Below are 20,224 nucleotides of genomic sequence, written 5' to 3'. Positions count from 1 at the left end.
TATCAAATGTTTTTCTTAGTTTGGATCTATATATGATATAAATAAATTATTACTTTATGATAATTGAAACGACCCAACATTTTAAAGTTTCCAGATTTTAAACCAGATTTTCTCAGATTTTGGCACTGATTTTTGTGTTTGCTACAAAGAATTTTATATGTCATTGTTTTCATTCAAAAGAAACAAAACAATTTACAATGTGACTTGCTTCCTATTAATTTCAATCCAAAAGATTATATCCCTACTTAAGGCAGAGAGTAAAATTATAGGTGATGGGATATGTCTTAAATATTTTTTTTAGGTGGCTTTAAAGATTATGAAATTCTCTCATGATCAGTGAAAATTAAATTTTTGTGGTGGCTAGGCATAAGCACAAAATTAATTTTGCTGTCTCTAAATTCCATTTTGGAGCTTATGAAGGATGACAGAGCAAAGCTGTAGGCAAGTACTCTAATAAATCTCGTTTTAGGGTGTCACACTTTCACATATGGCTTAGATTAATTTCTTGTTTCATGGTTTGAGTATATATGAATTTTCCTTGCTCCAGGATAATTTTTGTGATCTGTTACCACAAAGCACTGCTTCTGTTCCAAGTACTTTTCCCTACATCTTCACTAGGGCATGCATGTGGAATAGCCATTCATTCATTTAATTCTGGCTGTTCTCTGTCCCACTAACTAACAGCTGTTAACATGTAAGGTCCCAAAAACCTTGCTTAAAAGGGCTCATGGTTCTTCATGTAGTCCCATGAGTTAGACACATGGGAGAAACACCAACAAGATATCCTGAAGAGGTCAAAACAACAACAACAAAAATATACTGGCAACTTTAGAGAATCAAAGAACTATGGCAAAAGATTTAGAGCAAAGAGAAAGACAGATGAGATATATAAAAGAAAAAAAAAACTTCCATTCCTGGTTCCAGCAGTGTTCAGCTGACAGAAATTCCAAGAGGAAGTAGGGTCAAGACACATGCTTGCCTTGTGTTTCATGTTAAATACCCTTTGGTTTTCCTAGGTCCTTTCCCGAGGTGGGATTTCTGGTCTGGTGGCCACTTAGGAGCTGGATGAGAGGTTTCAGAGGTGGCCTATGGAGTATTGTCTTCAAGTGTGCCAGTGGCTGGTGGGGCTGGATATACTCCCGGGCTGGGGTGGGGTGTTTGGAGCAGTTCACTACCTTACCAGAGCAAGGCCTGACCTGCCCCTGCCTGCACACCTGAAATATCTCAAGCCAGCAACTCTTCCAGTCTCACACTGGAACACTTGGATTCAATGATGCTGGCAAAAACGATTGCTGCTTATTTGGAGCTGAAGTCTGACACTACAAAATCCCAAGGGTTTTAAGTCTGACACTGCAAAATCATAAGTTGCATTTCCCATCCCAGCTGGGGACTATAGATATATTTCAATACAGACATAAATCTCTAGACAGAAAATTATTTTTTATGAACATGTGACATTTTGTGGTCTGAGTGAAAAAATGTCTTTTGGAGTTATTAGTTATCCAATTCATTTCAGGCCTTATGCTGAGAGGAAAATTGAGGGCTACAATAAACAGTCAGAAGTCAAAAGAGAGCCCATCTGCTGCAACAGGCAGCTGCATCTGTGAGTAGAGTACACCAGTGCTTGTGGGAGGGAGATTGTTGGATGATCTCTGAGATCAGTGTTCCTCTCCTGGAAGTACTGAGGAAAACTAGAATAAAAAGTATCTCTAGTAGATGAGTCAAAAGGAATGAAAACCAGGGAAGAGGCATGAGATGAACTGGGAGCCAGGACTCTTAAAACAGATATCAGATGTCTAGAACACAATCTCTAACAGCATATTCTCCTCTCTCTCTCTTTTTTTTTTTTTTTTGTCTTTATGGGTTGGTTTGTCTTCATGGTAGATTTTTTGTTTGTTTGTTTTTAATTTTGTTTTTATTTTTATTTATTTTTATTATTTAAATTGTGTGTGTACTTTTAGCCTTGGAAAAGCTTGGAAGCTGAACTTTGTCAGTCATTGTTTGCATTATGCTTCCTGGAACCCCCTAGCCACCTCTGCTATAATGTCAAGGTCACAGAATAGCAAGCTGAAAGGAGCAAGTGGAACCAGAAATGATTTTGGATGACAAAAGGCAGAATTTCTCTGTCAGGGAAGCACCATCAGCCATAGTTGTCCTGAATTGAAAACTATCCAAATAGCAGAGGTTATTTTTTAACTGTGAATCTCACTGTTAATTATTTGACCCTCAAATTAGCTTGTAATGAAGCTTGGGATGAATATGGGTTGCCAGATCCTGAGTGATAAATCAGCTTTTGAATGCCCATTGATATCTTGGTTTCATGCCACTCCAAGTAGAGAGTGTTTAGGGATGCATCTCCTCTACCTCAGTTTTTCCTACTCTGGTGGTCTCAGCACTTTTGTAGCCTTTGCTCTTCTGATTGCTTAAGATTAGAATTGATAGCTAATGGCAGAAAAATAGCATACTAACATACACAGGATCTTGAGATCTATCTTGAGATCTTGAGGATCTTGAGAGCTATCAAGACTAATTACTTTCTTTCCAGAGACTTTATGTACAGATGCTCCCAAAATATGACTTCTCCTTCTGTCAGCCCAAAACCTCAAAGAACCAAGGAGTGCCAGAGCCTGTCATGTGGAGAACCCTTTGTCAGACATATGGAGTGGAGGGGGAGCTTGTGGACATGGAGGGAGACTGGGCCTTCCACAGTAACAGACTGCTCCAAATCCACTAAGACCCTGCCAGGTACAATACTTAAGCAAGGCAATACTACTCCTGATGCAGGTGCACTGACAAGGTAGAGAGTGAGGAAAAAGAAAATGGAAGTGGAATTTTCATTTGGGATGTCTTCAATCCTGAACTTCCAGCTCCACTTCTTGCTGTAGGCACTGCCAATAGAGTACTAGGAGAAATGGCAACTCCTCCAAGGATCAGAACTGATTGCTTTTGCTATCTGTTAAATTCTGACTAAATTTGATTGATATGTATTGGTATGTGATCTAGTAAGGGACAGAACTGATACAACAATTCCCTGAGTGTTTCCTGAACCAATAGTCACTGTGAGCTGACTGGGAGAAATGTAGCACAAATTTCCCATTTGCATTTAAAAATTGGTTGCTGGAAGAAGAACAGAGAAAGTAAGCTTGCTGGAGTTCTCTGTATGCAATAACCTTGTAGCGCAGGATTCTGATTTTCTATTTATATTTGCCTCTGTAGTTTGTGGAGTAACTTGAAATAAGGAAGCAATCTCTGTTTTTGCAACCTTCTCATAACATTGTTAAACTTTTCAGTCCTTGATACATAGCTCTACATATTGCTGATAAAAACCAGAGGGCAGTTTTAATGAGAAGAAATCATAAATCTAGGATTTAGCTACCAAGAAAACAGATCAGAAGCTAGAGGACAGCCAGGCTGTTTCTAGTTTAGCTAGATTTAAAAGAAAATAAAACCGCAAAGCACTCTGTCCTTTGCCAGACCTCTTTGTCATGAAAATACCATTCTGAATAAAGGAGAATTTTGAATAAAGGAGACAGTGTTTTAACTCCCATGAGAAATTGTGCAGGTACCAAGCCTGAGGACAGACATTGTGACAATAATTTTTGTGCCAAGTTCCATTCCTTTGGATTGAGTCTGTTGCAAAATTTTTGCTGCATTTCTGGGTATGGGTGTTATGTGCCCTCTCTTTGTCTCTCCCCCAGCTCAGAGATGAATAGTGGTTCCATCCTTTTCCTTTAACTTAAAGTAACCTGTTATAGGTCAAGAACTCTGTCAGGAGTTTCTAATTGATGTTATGACGGAAATATTACAAAGTGCTTCAATGTCCAAATCTACTATGAACTGACAAGACTGTTATTTGTGCCTACAAATATGAATCATAAAGCTATATAATCAGAAAAAGATGGGAATGTTATATGATGTAACAGTGCAGAAGTTCCTCCACTGACAGATGGAGACTTAAGGAATAACAGACTGGGGAGTGTGTGGGGTGTGGGAGGAGTGAGGAGAGAGGCAGAGAGAAAGACAGGGAGAGAGAGGAGAGACACAGCATTTTGGGGAGATGAAATGGGCCATCACAAACCACTCCTCTGGGATTTTTTATGCTTACCTCCCCTCCCCACACACCCCCACCAGTATTTCTTTTTAGTATGGTAGAGAAAAAACGCAGAGAAATGGGTTACCATGAGTGTTTTTTAAAATGTAAATACAAATTAATGGGAAATTAAATTTGTTTTAGAAGCCTAAATGTAGCATGCTATATAACTACCTTATGGACCTGTTTATTAAATTCTTAGTGCAAACTGCTGGTATTGTGGACTGTATGAAAAAGGGTATGTTCCAGGAGGAGGCAGTCACTGAGGGGGGTGGAGTACTCTTGTCCCCATTCTGTGAAGGCAGACGTGCGAATCTGCTGGGAGAAACAGCAATACTTTCTTTCTGGGCCCTAGGAATCTTCACAGCCCATATGCCCTGTAAACCACAAAAACCCCAACCAAATAAACAAGACCAACCAATCAGAAAATGCCCAGGATGAGGAGTGCCCAGGATTCAACAGCAGTGTTTTCATCTGTCAGAAGGACAACATCTTTTAACCTGAGCAGGAACATATTTGCTAATAAAAGTAATGACAGGTCATGTGGGCTGGATTGCAAGACTTAGTAGTGAATGCTGGTCAGCTGTTTTTTGGTTTTACTTTTTAAAATGGTAGTAGAATTTATTTTTAGCTGTTTCAAAAAATAGGTATAGTACTTGAAGTACAATAACACATAATGGGATTTCAAATATAGATGCCAATGAAGCTGAGAATTAGGGGACAGCAATCCACTAAATAAATTGAGGAGAATTACTGTTATCATTCGTATTAGAATGCAAGTACTGTCTTTAATAAGTTGAAATTTTTTGTCACATCTGGGTGGTCTCAGGCCAGTTTCTTAGACAACTTTAATAATCAGTGATGTTGGTGGGAACTATATTGATTGATGAATTCCATGGATTTGTTTCTTTGAAGCTCTGCTATGAAAATCTGAATACCTCTCCAGTTAAATCAACAGAGTAACAAAACTTTTTTTTCATTATTTCTTCTTCACTCTCTGCTGACAGTGAATTCTGAGAAAAATAACAAAATATAGTAGGCCTGAAACCAATGTTGTTAGCATCTAGGGAATCTGTTCCATTCCTTTCCCATTGGCAAAACCTGTCTATTGGATCAAGCTTGTAACTTAGAGGAATATAATGTAACTGTGAACGCCTGCTGAGTTGTACTAACTCTTGTTTTGGTTGCTAGCGGGAGGTTGGCCTTTATAAACAAAGATATTTTTCATTACTTCATTGCCTTCATTTTTGCATACGGATTCATTTTCCTTCAGCCTCAGTTATAAAATCTAGGCGCTTCTATGCTCACTTGCCAGATGATGTTCACTTCCGTTATGAACAACAAATACATTAGGAAAACAAATTTGGAAATGTCTTAAACACCAACATTAGTTTTCTGCATTATTGCTCATGCTTATGTATTACCTAATTTCTTTAACTCAAGGAATAGCTAGAGACAGGCTTAGGCACAGGAGAGTGATGCTGAACACTGAGTGATGTGTGTAGTGTTCTCTGACACCCCTAACAAAGCCCACTTCTTTCTGAAATTCTAATGCAATCATTTCTGTTCTTCCCCATTTTCCTAGGAAGACATTCTGATATTGTGTTTTCTCTTATCCCCATCCTGAGCCCTCAGAGGGTCCCTCAAGCTTTCCCAGCTCTTTTCTTTACCTTAACTTCCACTGAACTGTTCCAACCTGCTAAAACTCTCACCAACATTTCCCAGACCCCCACTCACCTCCAGGACTTCCTGGACAGCTCTCAGATACTTTTACAAAAATACTGTGCTGCTGAGCAGGAGAATAGTTCTGTTCAGGTATCAGAGTTTAAAGAGTAATTTAATTTACTGGAATGTATAAACTTGGATCGAATAACAGTTTGAAGATGGGAGGAAATGCTAATATTTTTACAAGTGCTTCCTGGCTTTTATTAATTGGAAAGCATAAGACAAGGGAATTCTACTTGAATTTACAATAGCCATTGCCATACCAAAAAACTAGAAAATAGAATTTGTTTTAGTGTTCAATAGAACATATATATATATTTGTCTGCATCAGAAGAGACTCCTACTTACAAACTTGTAGCCAGAATCACTCTGAGGAACAGAAGTCAATACCCAGCTAATTTTCAAATGGTCTTGTGATGTGATAAGAACAATTATTTTCACTGTGCTGAGGCCTCACAATGCTAAACAAGAGAAACATATAAAGTATTTCTCTGGTATATTGTACATTTGTTTTATGCAATGATCTGTCCACACTTTCATGTTCTTGGTAACTCTTTAAACCTGTATTAAAGTAACTGGTAATTTGTGGGATTTTTGGACATTTTTCTCAGTGCACCCATATGAAAATTTGTCCCATTCAGGAACGAGTTAAATTGTAACATAAAAATGGAGACCTATATTCTAAACAGCAAAGCCCCATTATTACTTTTCATTTGAATTCCTCTGCAAATTATATCAGAAAAGAGAGTTCAGAAGAATGCCTACTTTTAAAGTGGCTTTCTTCCATGATTTACATAAGAGAAGCTGTAGTTACAATATTTTTTCCTTACTCTATACCTGTTGTAAGAAAATTTCTGAGTTGTAGACTTTAAACCCAAACCAAACAAAGAGGCAGAATGGTACTTCAATAGCACTATATTACCCTGGATTGACAGTGAAGGCACTGATGTGTCTACATAAAACTGCAGTTGAGTGTGTCTCAGAAAGTATGTCAGTTTTTTACTCAATATTCTGCCCTTTTTTTTATAACCCTGCAGTACACCAGGTGTAGCCACATCATGCAGGAAAGTCCTTGGATATGAATTTGAGTTTCATTTCTGGGGAATGCAAAGATACTACCAGTATGAAACTACTCAAAGGAATAGTATGATGTACTCATCTTTTGCGTTTTAATATCTTTATATTCATAAGGATTTCCTCAGTGTCTGTGAGGGGACAGTCTTGGCTTTTGAAGAAAATATAGCTTAGATAACTCCCTCCTAAACCTATTGTTATACACCAAGCTGCTGATGCAAACCATGGGCAGCAGCAGACTTTTCTGTGGAAAAGTCCAGGAGTCAAATTGTTGTAAGATTTTCAGATACTGTTTTTAACCATTGGTAAGATTTTATTTGATCTTAATTTGTGCTTTGTTCACAGAAAGAATATGTTCAGGAATTCTGTTAATCATTCCATGAAAGTGTCAACACAGGAGATGAGAGACAGGACGCAAATATCTATTGGTCTTTGAATCAACTTTGCTTGATTGACTAGTTACTTGCAGCTTTGAATATGGACTAGAATAAAGAACACCTGGAATAGGAGTGCTTTGAGTAACCATGTGACACATCTAGGTTTCATACTGATATGCATGGTATATTTAAAAGACTTAATATAATGGAAGTATTATTACTGACTCTACAATACTCAAATTGACATCAATTTCAGTGGGGATCTTTAACAAAAAATGACTCTTGCTACTTCAGTGCCCCTGTTAGACCATTGCTATTACTCTATTGATTTTTATATTTTTTTCTTTGTTTTAGTTTTGGATTTTTGGTTTTTTTTGTTCTTTTTTAAAGTAAGCTTATCTCTTTTACTCTGCACAGGAACTCTATTTTGTAAGAAAAAATTACTCTAAAGCAATTATTTTTGAAGTGTTAGAAGGGGCCCTGATTTTTCATGTCATGCATAATTTTGTTTGTTTTTATACAGATCCACAGGAACTATTACAATTTTTATTCTCAGTGTTTCAGTAAGCCAAAAAAATGAATGTGGGAACCATCACACTAAATCAGACCAGTGCTCCACTGAGTCCATGTCACTGTCCAATCTCTAATTAAAACCAACTGGTTCAAACTGGGACACATAAAACTACAGAAGATTGTGTTTAATGTCCACATCTTCTTGACTATTAGTCTCTGATCACATCTTAAAATCATAGTTAATGTTAGTCTCTGCTTTACAGCTGACAGCTGTAATTTAAACTCTCTATGTGGCATTGTTTTCTTTTTTTAGCTTTTCCATTAAAAATAGTGTGAGAATGGATGTGGCAAAGAATCAAAATGGTATTAAGCTTATTGTGTTTTTCCTAGACTTAGGAAATTATTAGTGACCACATTCAGGTGGTCCCAGAGCACTAAAATATTCTAGACCTGCTGTCAGACCAGCAAACAGTAAAACACTGCTGAGTTTCTGATTAGACATGTTTGTCTAATCTGATTAGACTCTTACAGAGCTAGATATGTAATTGATATCATTCTGGTTTTAGTCAGTTGATATGGCACACAGAAATTCCAAAAATGTGCACAAGATTGTGAGTGGGACTTCTAGAGTTCATTAGAGCCTGTCCAAATGGCAGTGGAACAGCTCTAATATCTGTGCATGGTGTGCCTGGTTCTATACACCACTGCAGTACAAAACAGATTGTCCAGGAGAATGGAAAATGACATTTCTGATCACCCTGAAGTGCCATGCCAGCTCCTCCTACACCAGAAGGCAATTCATCCATCTCCAAGGAATTAAGAGGAAAATTAAATGAAGATTGTTTGTATCTTCAGATACAAGGGTCCATGTAATATCTTTACATACTGATACCACAGATGCCTATTTTGCCATCTACTGGTCCTCCTTTTACTTATAAAGAACAACATTTTTTTCTCTGTAGATATTCTGTGTAGTTACTTGCAGAAGTTGTAAGTAGAAAAACAGTTATAATTTTCATTATATATCTAATTTATAGCTGTAAATTATGTTTAATCCAGGGTAATAAGATTCTGCAACATTTTATTTTTAGTCATGCCATTATTGGTAACTATAATGGTGCGCTGATAAGTGATCAAATATTAACATCAGCCTTTCATATTTATACACTGCCTGTACTTCCTAGATATCTTTATAAGATTGTGAGTTTGAAAAGTTTGCTATACTCTCTCTCAATAGAAAAAGGATCAACAATTTCCTTATATGATGTAGTAGCTAACCTGCTTTCTGACCTGGCTGAAAAGATAATTTATGCAGTCTTCTGACTGTCTCAGTAGGCCTGAAAAGAGAGGATAAAAAAAAGGAGAAGGAGGGAAAGAGAATCCAAAGCCTGTTTCAAACATCAAATGCTAATTGCAGCTAAAGAAAAGCACCTGAATTTCTGCCACAAAGGGAGAAGAGTGTTGCTAGGAGCATTGCACTGACCATTTGACATTTCAGCTGTCGGCCCTGCAGCATATAATCATAGGGTGTATTTAAGTTCTCCAGCAATTGCAAGCCTGCTAAAAATGTAGTATTCTGACAGCCATCAAGCTGAAGGAATGACAGGTAAAAAATACATATGACTATAAATTGCATGGTGCTTTTTGTTATAAAAAGTGATTGAGCTTGCATTTGAGTAAGTTTTTTTTCATTCTTCTTCTTTGAAAACCTTGAAGCCACTTGGTAGCAATAACACAGTGTAATTGTTTTATGAAGCTATTATGAGTATTTAGCTTCATAATGACTACCTGTGCACTGAGAGAAATTTTTTCACTGTTGCAGGATGAGAGTCTTTGTGCCTTTGAAAAGCACATGTCTTTTCCCTCATGTCACACAGTTTCAGGGGTGGTTGTGAGAGATTTGGAAATCCATAGGCATCTTTCTTGCCTACTCCACTGGAAGCTATCTCTGCTAACAGCAATAACCTCAGCTTCTTCACATGATAACAATCCCAGAAGAAACGTCTTTTACACAATGGCTTCCACATCAAAATCACTGAGTGATCTGTGAGGCAAAGCCTAAAGGAATGGAATAAAATCCCAGCTTGGTGCCAGAGGGTAGAATCCCATGTCACAGGCAAATAGCAGCTGCTTACCTCTATGCTTGAGAAGTTCTGTTTGAAAGCTTATGTTCAAGTGCTAGGGTGCTTAGGTGGGTCCCTACCCAACACAACATTGATACATAGGTATAACATGAGGTATAATTTTGCTAAGACAACAATAGTCTTAACCTTAAAATTCTTGTATAATGTGACAAGTCTCAAGTAGACAATGCTATCCAGGCAGAATCTTGGAAAATTGACTGGAAAACATTTTTAAGCCACTAAATCAGGAACAACATTTCCATTGTAGTCTGAATCATAAATTTTCTTTCTCTTCAGTAAATACCTTGCTTGAACAAGTTTTCTTCAGCTTCATCTCACCAACGGCAAAGGGATGAGTTTGAACATCAGACATTAAGAAGATCCTTTATTTCAATACTTGCAAAGATATAGCATAAAACAAAGCTATGATGCAAGCCAGTCTCAAATTTGGAGTACTGTGGACACAGCTAAATGGGATTACTGAATGCAGCCTAAAATAATGGGTGTATTTATTCTTTCCAACTGAATATGCATTGATTACCTTGTATAATAGCCTGATTTTTGCTCTGGGGCACTTTACTGGGTCTTGGAGGTATAGTTTACATGGCAAAATCTTAATTTCTGATTCATTTTGTTGGAAGCTGTGTCTAAATAATGACACTGAAGTTAAAGTTCTGTGTGTGGATTTGTATCCATTTGGAAAAGCACAAAAACCCTTTCTTGCAAACCTGGTTTTGTATTAGACATATGTACCTGAGTTGACATCGAAATACTATATAGTTTACAGCTAAAATAGTGTCTCCATAACAAATTACTACTGCAAGATTTATGAGAATATCAGCCTCAAGGCATGCCAAAATGATGACTCAGGACTACCTACTGCAGCATTTTTCTTGAATTGTAAGAGGGTAATGAAACTCACCCACCCTTCAAGACATGCCTAATGCCAGGAGCACTGAAAGGCTCAAGAAATTATAGAATTAAGTATGATATGAATGTAAGACACATCTTGTGTTCTGATGTGAATAGGATCTTGAGAACATTCACAGCAACCACAGACCCAGACTGAGGGCAGATTCTGGGCTTGACTGTGGTATGAGATGTGTTCATTCTGTGTCGTGGCCACAAAGCTTCTACAAACAGGGCTGAAATGGAGATATCAAAGGAATTTAAAATTGCTTTTCTGATTTAAAAAAAAAAAAAAGCAGAAAGATGATATTAAATGCAGGGCAAGAGGCCACATACAATCCCATAGCTGAATATTCCTGAGGGGAAAAAGAGAAAGAAAAACAGGCTGACATGAAGAGGTTTCCCTATATTAATCTTAAAGCAAAAATCTGTGGTGACTACTGATCTGAGATGGTTTATTCCCCATCTCTGGCTGTTAAGTTTACAGATCTCAGCTGGGCCCGTTTGGTATTTATCCTTTCTCTAGGGAGAGAAGGGAAAAAACAGAGTACAGACTTCCCAGTCTTTGAAAGCCCAAAATAATAGCTGTTACACTTCACATTGGCTGACCTTTGTGAGTGAGGACATGCCTCCAACTGGCTCAGATATTTTCTCAGTAGAGATGTCAGTGCGCTGCACATACTCCACGTTACTGAAGGCAGCTTTAGGCACTTCTTAGTAATCAGGAAGCAGCTTCCATTTTCCTGAGAAGATTCCCTCTAAACTGCACCTGGTGAATTCACGGTGTTTAAATTGTGTGACACTGCTAACCTAACAAATTGTATTACTTCATAAACTAAACACATGCTTTATTGGAGTACTGCATCAGGAAACGATGCCTTAAGACAGTTCTTAAGATGACTCTTTAAACACTATAAAATGATTACTTCAAAATATGAAAGCACAAGACTGTTCCTCATGGCCTCTGCTATACACTTTATGACCAAGACTTTAACTGGATCTGGTCCAGCCATTTTCTTTCAACTTCAGAATTATGACAATGAATGTGGCTTAAAAACTAAGATTGATGTTTATCATGAGAGTATGTCTGCCTAAAAACACTTTTCTCCATAACAGTGCATCAGCCACTATTTTAAGGGCTGGGATCAAGTTTAATAAGGCTGTATCACAGGCAGAAGAAGGGAAAAAGCATGATAAAGACTAAATCAGGTTCAAAATAAAATTAAATTGCTTCATACTCCAGAATGTTCTACTTATTGGGCCATATAAATACATCAAGGAAAAATGAGGGCAAATATTGAAGAAAGGAATATTATTTATAGTCCCTCTTTGAATGATACTGAAGATTTACTTTTTAGGTAGCAACAAGAAAACAATGTTCTATGGCCATGTAAAGCACCTAAATTAGTATATGGATTGCAAAGTGTGGAAAGTAGTGGAAAACATATTTCAAGTATTCGCATAGTGGTAGGCTATATTTTAGATCCCAGTCCACAAGAAGTGAAGAGAGGCTTGGAAGATCCATTTACGTTTGCCTGGGATGGTATGGGTGAACTTTAGAGAAAAGTGCTGGGAGTTAAATGAACTGGAATCTCTTGAGGATGGTGTGTGGAATATCTTCTTTTTACAGTTACTGGTCAGATGAATATGTTCTATTTTGCAGCTGCTATATGGCCACCTTGTATCCATTTCCAAGTTCTGACAGCCAAGGGTGTGTGGTTCAAAATTATTTTTGTTCAAGACCTCTTCTACTGCAGTATTGATTTTAGTGAGCAGAGTAAAAGGGTGCAGAATTCTTTCATCTCCAACCAAACACAGCAGAAGTTGAAAGCATGCAGACTGGCCTTTTGAAGACACCAATACCAGCTGAACATCTTGTGGGAAAAATCTTTGTGCTTACATGATCATGCTGCTCTGTGTTACGTATCTTGGAAACATAAGATTAAAGTTGTGCAGGAAATACTGTAACAGGCCAGAAAACTAAACAAACAGCAGTCATTCCCCACTCTCAGCTATTTCATCAGCTTTTTGCTATTGTTACAGATGGCTCAACTAAAACCAGAAAGAAGCGAGTCTGAGGACCCCTCCTACAGGAAAACCTGCAGAGCAGCATAATGAGTAAGGAAATCTCTGCGAAGTCTATTAGAGAGTCCTCACCGATTCCAGATAGGGAGAAGAGGAGGCAATATTCCCTTTTCTGTACAGAGACACAGCAAATTCCTGTGCATATCAGCTATCAGATATGCAGCATATCTCCAGCATATCAGATCAGATTGATCCCAGGCAATCAGCTGCAGAGCAAACCATTCAGACATCGAGATATCTAACAAACTTGCACAAAAAATTATCTCTTGGGAGAAGCGTCAGGATTAATCACACACATTCCTATTATGAAAGAAGTTCGTTGCAGGTTTTTAAGGTTAAATAACATCAAGGCCCTCCCAAAATAAAAACAAAACAGATCATCATGGAAATTGTTTCTGATTGTTAGAATATCAGAAAAGTGTTGCCAGTTCAAACACTCTAAAGGAGATTTGTCTGAGAAACCATGTCATACAATTTATTGGACATTGACCTGTGCACACAACAAGCTGCCATCTAGTTGCTAATACTGGGGTCAGGAGAAGGGGAAGAAAAAAATTGCTATGATAGAGTGACCATAGTATTGCAAGCAGAAAGTTCAGCAAAAGAACTTAAATTTCATGAAAATGTCATTCACAAAAAGAAATTTTCTTTTCTGAATTACAGACCAGGAGAGATATGTACTCCTAAAACTTCTTAGAGTTTCAGGTACGTATAAATTCTCTGTATGGAGAGTACTTCACAGATTACTCAGCATGAAGAATAGTGATGATAATCCTAAGCAGTCACGGTTTGGTGTACATGTTGGATTTGTGTGGCAAGGATTTGATAGCAGGAAGGCCACGGGTGTGGCTTCTGTGAGAAGCTGCTAGAAACTTCCCCTATGTCTGATAAAGCCAAGGCCAGCTGGTTCCAAGACCAGGCCGCAGGTCAAGGTTCCGCTATCAGCAATGGTGTATCACCTCTGGGATAATTAAGAAGGGGGAAGGACCCTAGTCCAATACCAGCAGGAGCAGTCAGAAGTGACGAATGGGAATAAGTGGAACAACTCCGCAGATAAGATCAGTGCAGAGGGAGGGAGAGGAAGTACTGTAGGTGATTCAGGAGCAGAGATTCCCCTGCAGCCCATGGTGAAGGCCCTGGTGAGGCAGCCCAAGGAAGTTCATAATGGAGAACAGACCCACTTGCAGCCCATGAAGTGGGAAGGCCATGCTAGGGCAGGCTCCTGGAAGTACCTGTGCACCCTTGGAGAGAGTAATTTTGTGAAGCAGGTTTTTTAGCATTACTGATTACCCCACAGAGGACTCACACCTGTTCCTGACAGACTGTTGAAGGGCACCATGCTGGAGTGGTTCATGAAGCATTGCAGACCATGGGAAGGATTCACATTACAGGAATTAATAGAGAGCTCCTGTGGGAGGAGCCCCAAGCTGGAGCAGAGTGAGTGTGAGGAGCGGTCCCTCTGAGGAGGAAGGAGCAGCAGAGATGATATGTCTGCAACTGACTGCAGCCCCCACTCCCCATAGCCCTGCACTGCTGTGGAGGGAGGAGTTAGGAAAATCAGAGCAAAGCTGAACCCTGGAAGAGGGAAGGGAAGGTGTTTTAGTTTTCTCCATATCCTGCTCTGAGTTTATTGTTAGTAAATTAAATTAATTTTCCCCAAGTGGAATGTGTTTTCTCTCTTTTGGTAGTTGTTGAGTTTCTCCCTGTTCTTATCTTGACCCATGCACTTCAGTTATATTTTCTCCTCTCTAGCTTGCTGAGGAGTGAAGCAATACAGTGGCTGTAGAGGGCACCTGGTATCCAAGCAATGTCAACCCACCACAGGGTGTTTTAAGCAGGGTGAAATTGTATGTCTTTGTTTAAATTGAAATAAAAAAATGTTACAGTGTGATAGGCAATAAATGAAGAAAGAAGAAACAAAAGATGCTTACTGGAAAAGGGTGGACAAGAGAAACATGTAAATATTGTGTGAAACACATGAGAGCAAATCCATTCTGAAAGTAAACACTGGCTGCAGTATGAAGACTTGTCTTTTCCTGACATGCAGCACTGGGATGTGATGAACCCAGTGTTAATTGTTAGTGTTATTTCTGCCTTTATTATGTATATATTAAATTTATGTACAATTGATTTCTTCAAGAACTGATAAGCCACAACTGCATGTGAAGTGTCAATAGTACATCTAATTATTACCTTGCTTTTAAAACTAGCACTTACAACCTCTAGAAGAAAAGAAGAATGATATAAGTTTTTCATCAGGGATTTGAGTTTCGGTGGCTAGAATGGCAGACTAGTACACCTGCATTCCCATACATCAGTTTATCTGTTATCTCCTCTAGAGTTGAGGCATTTCTCCCCACATTTACATGCTCCATTGGCTGCCATTTTCCCATTGCTGGCTTTTCAAACACTGTTAGATCTTTTCCCATCCTGTTTCTTGCATATGGAAGGAGATCCCCAAGGTTGCAATGTTTCTCTCTCCAGCTAAATGCATTTATTTTTTTCATCAGTGATGCTTCCAAAAATCTTCTGCACTAGTTATGTTACTGATGTGCAGAGTATCAAGATGATAAGACAGTATCTTTGTTGCCTGCACTGCTTCATCTGGCTTTTTCCATCTGTTGGTTCCTGTAGACTGCAAGACATTTCCAGACAGGATTCTAATTTTCTTTTGTGTTTGTAAACAACATAGATCTGGGATTCCAGCAGGGCTCTTAAGAGCTGGTAAACAGAACCAGCACCAAGCAACAACAAAATAATGCATGCTCTAGACATAGTTGTTGGTGACTCTAACGGAGAAGATAGCAAATATTTTTCCTAATTTTTTTGGTGCCTTTTTTTTTAATAATTAAGTGAATAGTATCAGCATGAATAAGTTAAAAGTTCTGGACTGAAGGGATCTGTGGCTAACATGTGGTTTAGAAGTTGCTTGAATTATTTTGAGGGAAATAGATAAATGAAAATAATGGGGATTTGAGAGAAATTAAATGGTAGCTGTAATCTGTGCAGGTAGTCTTTAATGAATGGGAAAGCAAGTGAAGATACAAGCGGGTAATATATACAGTGAGAGAACACAGGAAAGAAGCATTGTCTAAAGTAAAAAGATGGTTGTCAGAAAATTATATTAAGTAGTGAAACAGATCTAAGACACAATAAAAACTAGAAAGAAGGGTTTTGAGGGAAGTAGAATTGCAAAGTGGAAATGGGTATGGGGCAGTTAAGACCATAAGTATTTGAAACCATTTAAGATACCTGTCTTTCTGAAGAAAATGTGGGAAATTAAATAAATCAAGTATGGACTACTTCAGCAGTCAATTAAAAGGCAGAATAAACAAATTAATAAAAGATTGTTTGTTTTTTATAAATAAAACAAAGGAGTCTACAAAGAAAAAATTAAAAGAACCAAAATTTTAAATCATTATTAGTGTAGTTTGATATTAAATATAAAGGAAATAAATGAATCATGTTTTACATCATTGTAATCTAGAAAACCACCTTCCACATCTAAATGTAAAAGGTGAAAAGATGATAAACTATTGGTGAGAGCTGAAGCCCACTACTCAGGTATTAACTTTGTTATACAGATTACTGTTTTTGCCTGATTTGGATCACACTTATGTTAACAAGCAGATATTCTCACATACTGCTTTGGATGCATTTTTTCAGTACATGTTTCAGAATTTCTGTGAGGGATCTTAGTATGTAAGAGGACAGTAATAACAGAGAGATAATCTGCATCAGGCACATGGTCTATCTAAGGCATATAGGTCAAGAATATTAGAACTAAAGGAAGCACTTTTATATATCATTACAGTATTAATTTATTCATTAACATACCTTCACATTAAATTTATTTTCTAACTTTGCATTTATTTGTTTTCATTTTATGACCAATCTTTTTTTTTTTTTAAAGCACTTTATGTGTCAGCTAATCATGGAATAGGCTTTTTCAGATAATTTGGATTAATAATTTTTTTTCAGACCAGTAAAAGCTGACTCAAAGTTGGCAAATTGTGTAAAGAAACAATTGCTCATATGCATCTCACCGGTTCAGAAAAAGATCACCAGGCATTACAGCACAGACGCTTTGTGTGACCACCAATGACCACTGAAGCCTCCTCAGATAAGCCTCCATGTGTACCTGGAACCTGACTGTAGGATAAGCCCCCACAGTGGGAACCTGAGGTAATACAAAGGAGGTACTATTGTGTGCCTGCTATCTCAGAGGTACTATTGTCTGCCTGCTATGGGGAGGCTAGCAGAGCTGGGGAGGACGAATATATCACTGGTAATGGACACAAAGAACACAGAATTCATGGGCTACCAACTCACAACCCACAGCCCCAAAGAAATGAAAGACTAAGCATATGCACTAATTAGGATTAGGGGAGAGGAAATAATTTATCTGGTAGAATAAGAGAACTCTATAGCCAATGATCATTAATTCCTTTTTTTGCTAAAACATATTGTGAAAAGTTTTGGACAGTCTCAAGATTCCCCACCATTGATAGGGCCTGAGTAAAGAAGGATCAATAGGACACTGCTGAATCCACAACCGTATGGAACTGTGTCTCTCTCACTCTCTCTCCCCCTGTCTCATCTCTATTTCTCTCTATTTCTCTACCTCTCATTTTATTGTTAAACAAAATCTGTACTTTTGAATTTGGCATATGGTCTCCTTTACACCTTAATTCAGGCAGAGGCAGCTGTCTCTAATTGGATCTTAATAATCACCATGGTGAGACTATGGCAAGGAATATGTAGTTTGTGAACTCTCCCTGTGATCTACCATTTAGTATCTATCCTTGCTTTCTTGGTGAAAAAGAATTTGGGGTTGATATTTCAAAAGGATTTCTCCCTTACCTTTAGTTTTGCAACTATAAAAGTCAACTGAAACATCACCTAAACCTTTCCTCTCTTTGTTTGAAGCCATTCACCCTTGTCCTGTCACTACAGACCCTTGTAAAACTTCAATCTCCAGCTCTCTTGTAGGTCCCCTTTAGGTGCTGAGAGGCACTATAAAGTCTCTTCAGAGCCTCCTCCAGGCTGAACAGCCCCCATTCTCTCAGCCTCCCTTCGCAGGGCACTTGCTCCAGCTCTGTGATCATATTCGTGGCCTCCTCTGGATCTGTACTAATAGGCCTGCTTCTTTGTTGTATCCAGTCCCAGACTGATGCAGCACTCCAGGTGGGATCTCACCAGGGCAGAGCAGAGGGACAGAATTGGCTCCCTCGCCCTGCTGGCCATGCTGCTTTGACTGCAGCCCAGGATGTGTTTGTCTTTCTGGGCTATGAGTACACATTCCTGGGTCATGTTGAAGTTCTTGTCCACCAACACCCCCAAGTTCTTCTCGGGACTGCTCACAGTCCATTCTCCACCCAGCCTCTATTTGTGCTCGGGATTGCCCTGAACCAGGTGCAGGATCTTTCACTTCACCTTGTTGAAATTCCAGAGGTTTGCATGTGTGAACCTCACATATACATAAATCTCAGAGTAATTTGTACATTTGCAAAGGGGCGTGTTCTGCTCTCAGAGCAGAGACAGAACTTTCTTCTCTGAAATAACATTGCCAAAGGCCTTAGTCTGGGGTGACCCCTTTTTTTTTTTTTTTAACAACCCATATTTTGAGTGATAGCAGTAAGCTTGTCTTAAAGCAGAGGTTAATAATCTAATTGTGTCTTTATTTTTCAGGCTAATAAAACTAGAGACTCTGAGTGTGATGAAAGATTGAAAAAACCAGAAAATACTGCGTGAAGTATTTAAGGACAGATAGTAAAGACAAAGATTTTGCAATTAGTAAGTAATACTGAGGTGACACATGGTAGCTTATGATTATTTTTCTGAAGAGCAAATGGAAATACTACAGTCAATAAGAAAGAAAAAGAATGACATAAAAAAGAGCATGCTGGCTATAAGCACATACAATAGTGAATATAAATTGTAAGATGCTTTATAAAAAATTGCTTTGGTAGATTTAAGGATCAGAGGTGTGACAGAGAACCCTTACAATTCATATTGGAATTCAAGGTTTCTGGATAGAACTCATAATTTCTGCTAACAAATGGAGGGTTTACTTCTATTTAAATAAGAAATAGGAGCATTGTGGAATGTGTGCTGCTGGTTCAGTGGCTTCACATTAATTATTTTTACAGGAACGGGTTTAAAAATAGCACAATACAATAATGTAATAAGCAAACTGAAATTCTTCCCCAAGACATCAGAGAATACTATCTATATATCTGAATAATTAAGAATAGAGTAATATTTTGTAATAGAAATGATATTAAAAAGTGAAATGGAAATTTTAGAGATAACTCAGCTGTTTTTTTCATTGGCTTTAGTGGGTTTGGGATAGATCAAGACAAAAATCTCCATGTGAAGGCAGCTATGAGCAAATGAAAAGTAGCATAAGCAATTGATAGAAATACAAAAGGTTTTTAATGACAATAATCCTGTCTTAGAATTTAGATATTTCCAAGACTATGAAAATTTTCTGCTTCTGTCTGTGGGGAGAATTTGGTCAGATTTCAGCATCAGAGATATTCTTCTCATCACGAAGTCCATATTTAGGCACAAATTCAAAAGCCAATGATTTACTTGACAGAAAAATTTATCTCTCTGCAGCTGACGCAATTTGAGTTTCCCATTGGCTCCAAACAGGAGCTGGAAGAAGCTATGTGTGAGAAGGTAGCTGTTGATCTCTCTAGCAGACTAATTCATCTTTGCTGCTTTTTAAATTAATTTTCCATCACTGCCAGATCAAGCAGTTTCAGTTGCTTACCACGCTATCAGACCAAGAGATTTTTTAGCTAGATGTGCTAGAGGAAGGCACTTTGTTTAGATAGCATAGGCAAAATCTATGGATTTTTAAAATAGAAACAAACCATACAAAGTAAAATAAGCCAAAAATAAAATTAGCCCCAAATCCAGTCCTGGTATTATTGAAATTATTGCTTTGCCAAGTACTAGTCAAAGTAAATTTCTGTTTGCATAGGTAAGCAATTTTAACATGGTCAGACGGGAAAGAGCATTTTACTCTCACAGTGTGGCAAGCTATTTCCTTCTGTGCTTTCTCCATCCCCACTTCCTTCACTGCTTGTGTATAATGCTATCCTTTCCCCACTTACACTGTTAATGTTTTTTTCTGGAATAGAAAATGTCTCCCTGTTTTGTTGGCCTGAAAAATATTGGAGAATTTGCAGACATTAGGAAAATTGTATGCTAAACAAACATATTTTGGATCTGAAATGTCCTCAGAACATTTATTTCCTATGCAAAAATGATGTAAAAATCTTGATGCAAATACAAACATTAAGTTTGGGGGAAAC

Source organism: Molothrus ater, chromosome Z (assembly GCF_012460135.2).
Source record: "Molothrus ater isolate BHLD 08-10-18 breed brown headed cowbird chromosome Z, BPBGC_Mater_1.1, whole genome shotgun sequence".
NCBI lineage: Eukaryota > Metazoa > Chordata > Aves > Passeriformes > Icteridae > Molothrus > Molothrus ater.
Note: the sequence above shows the minus strand (reverse complement) of the source record.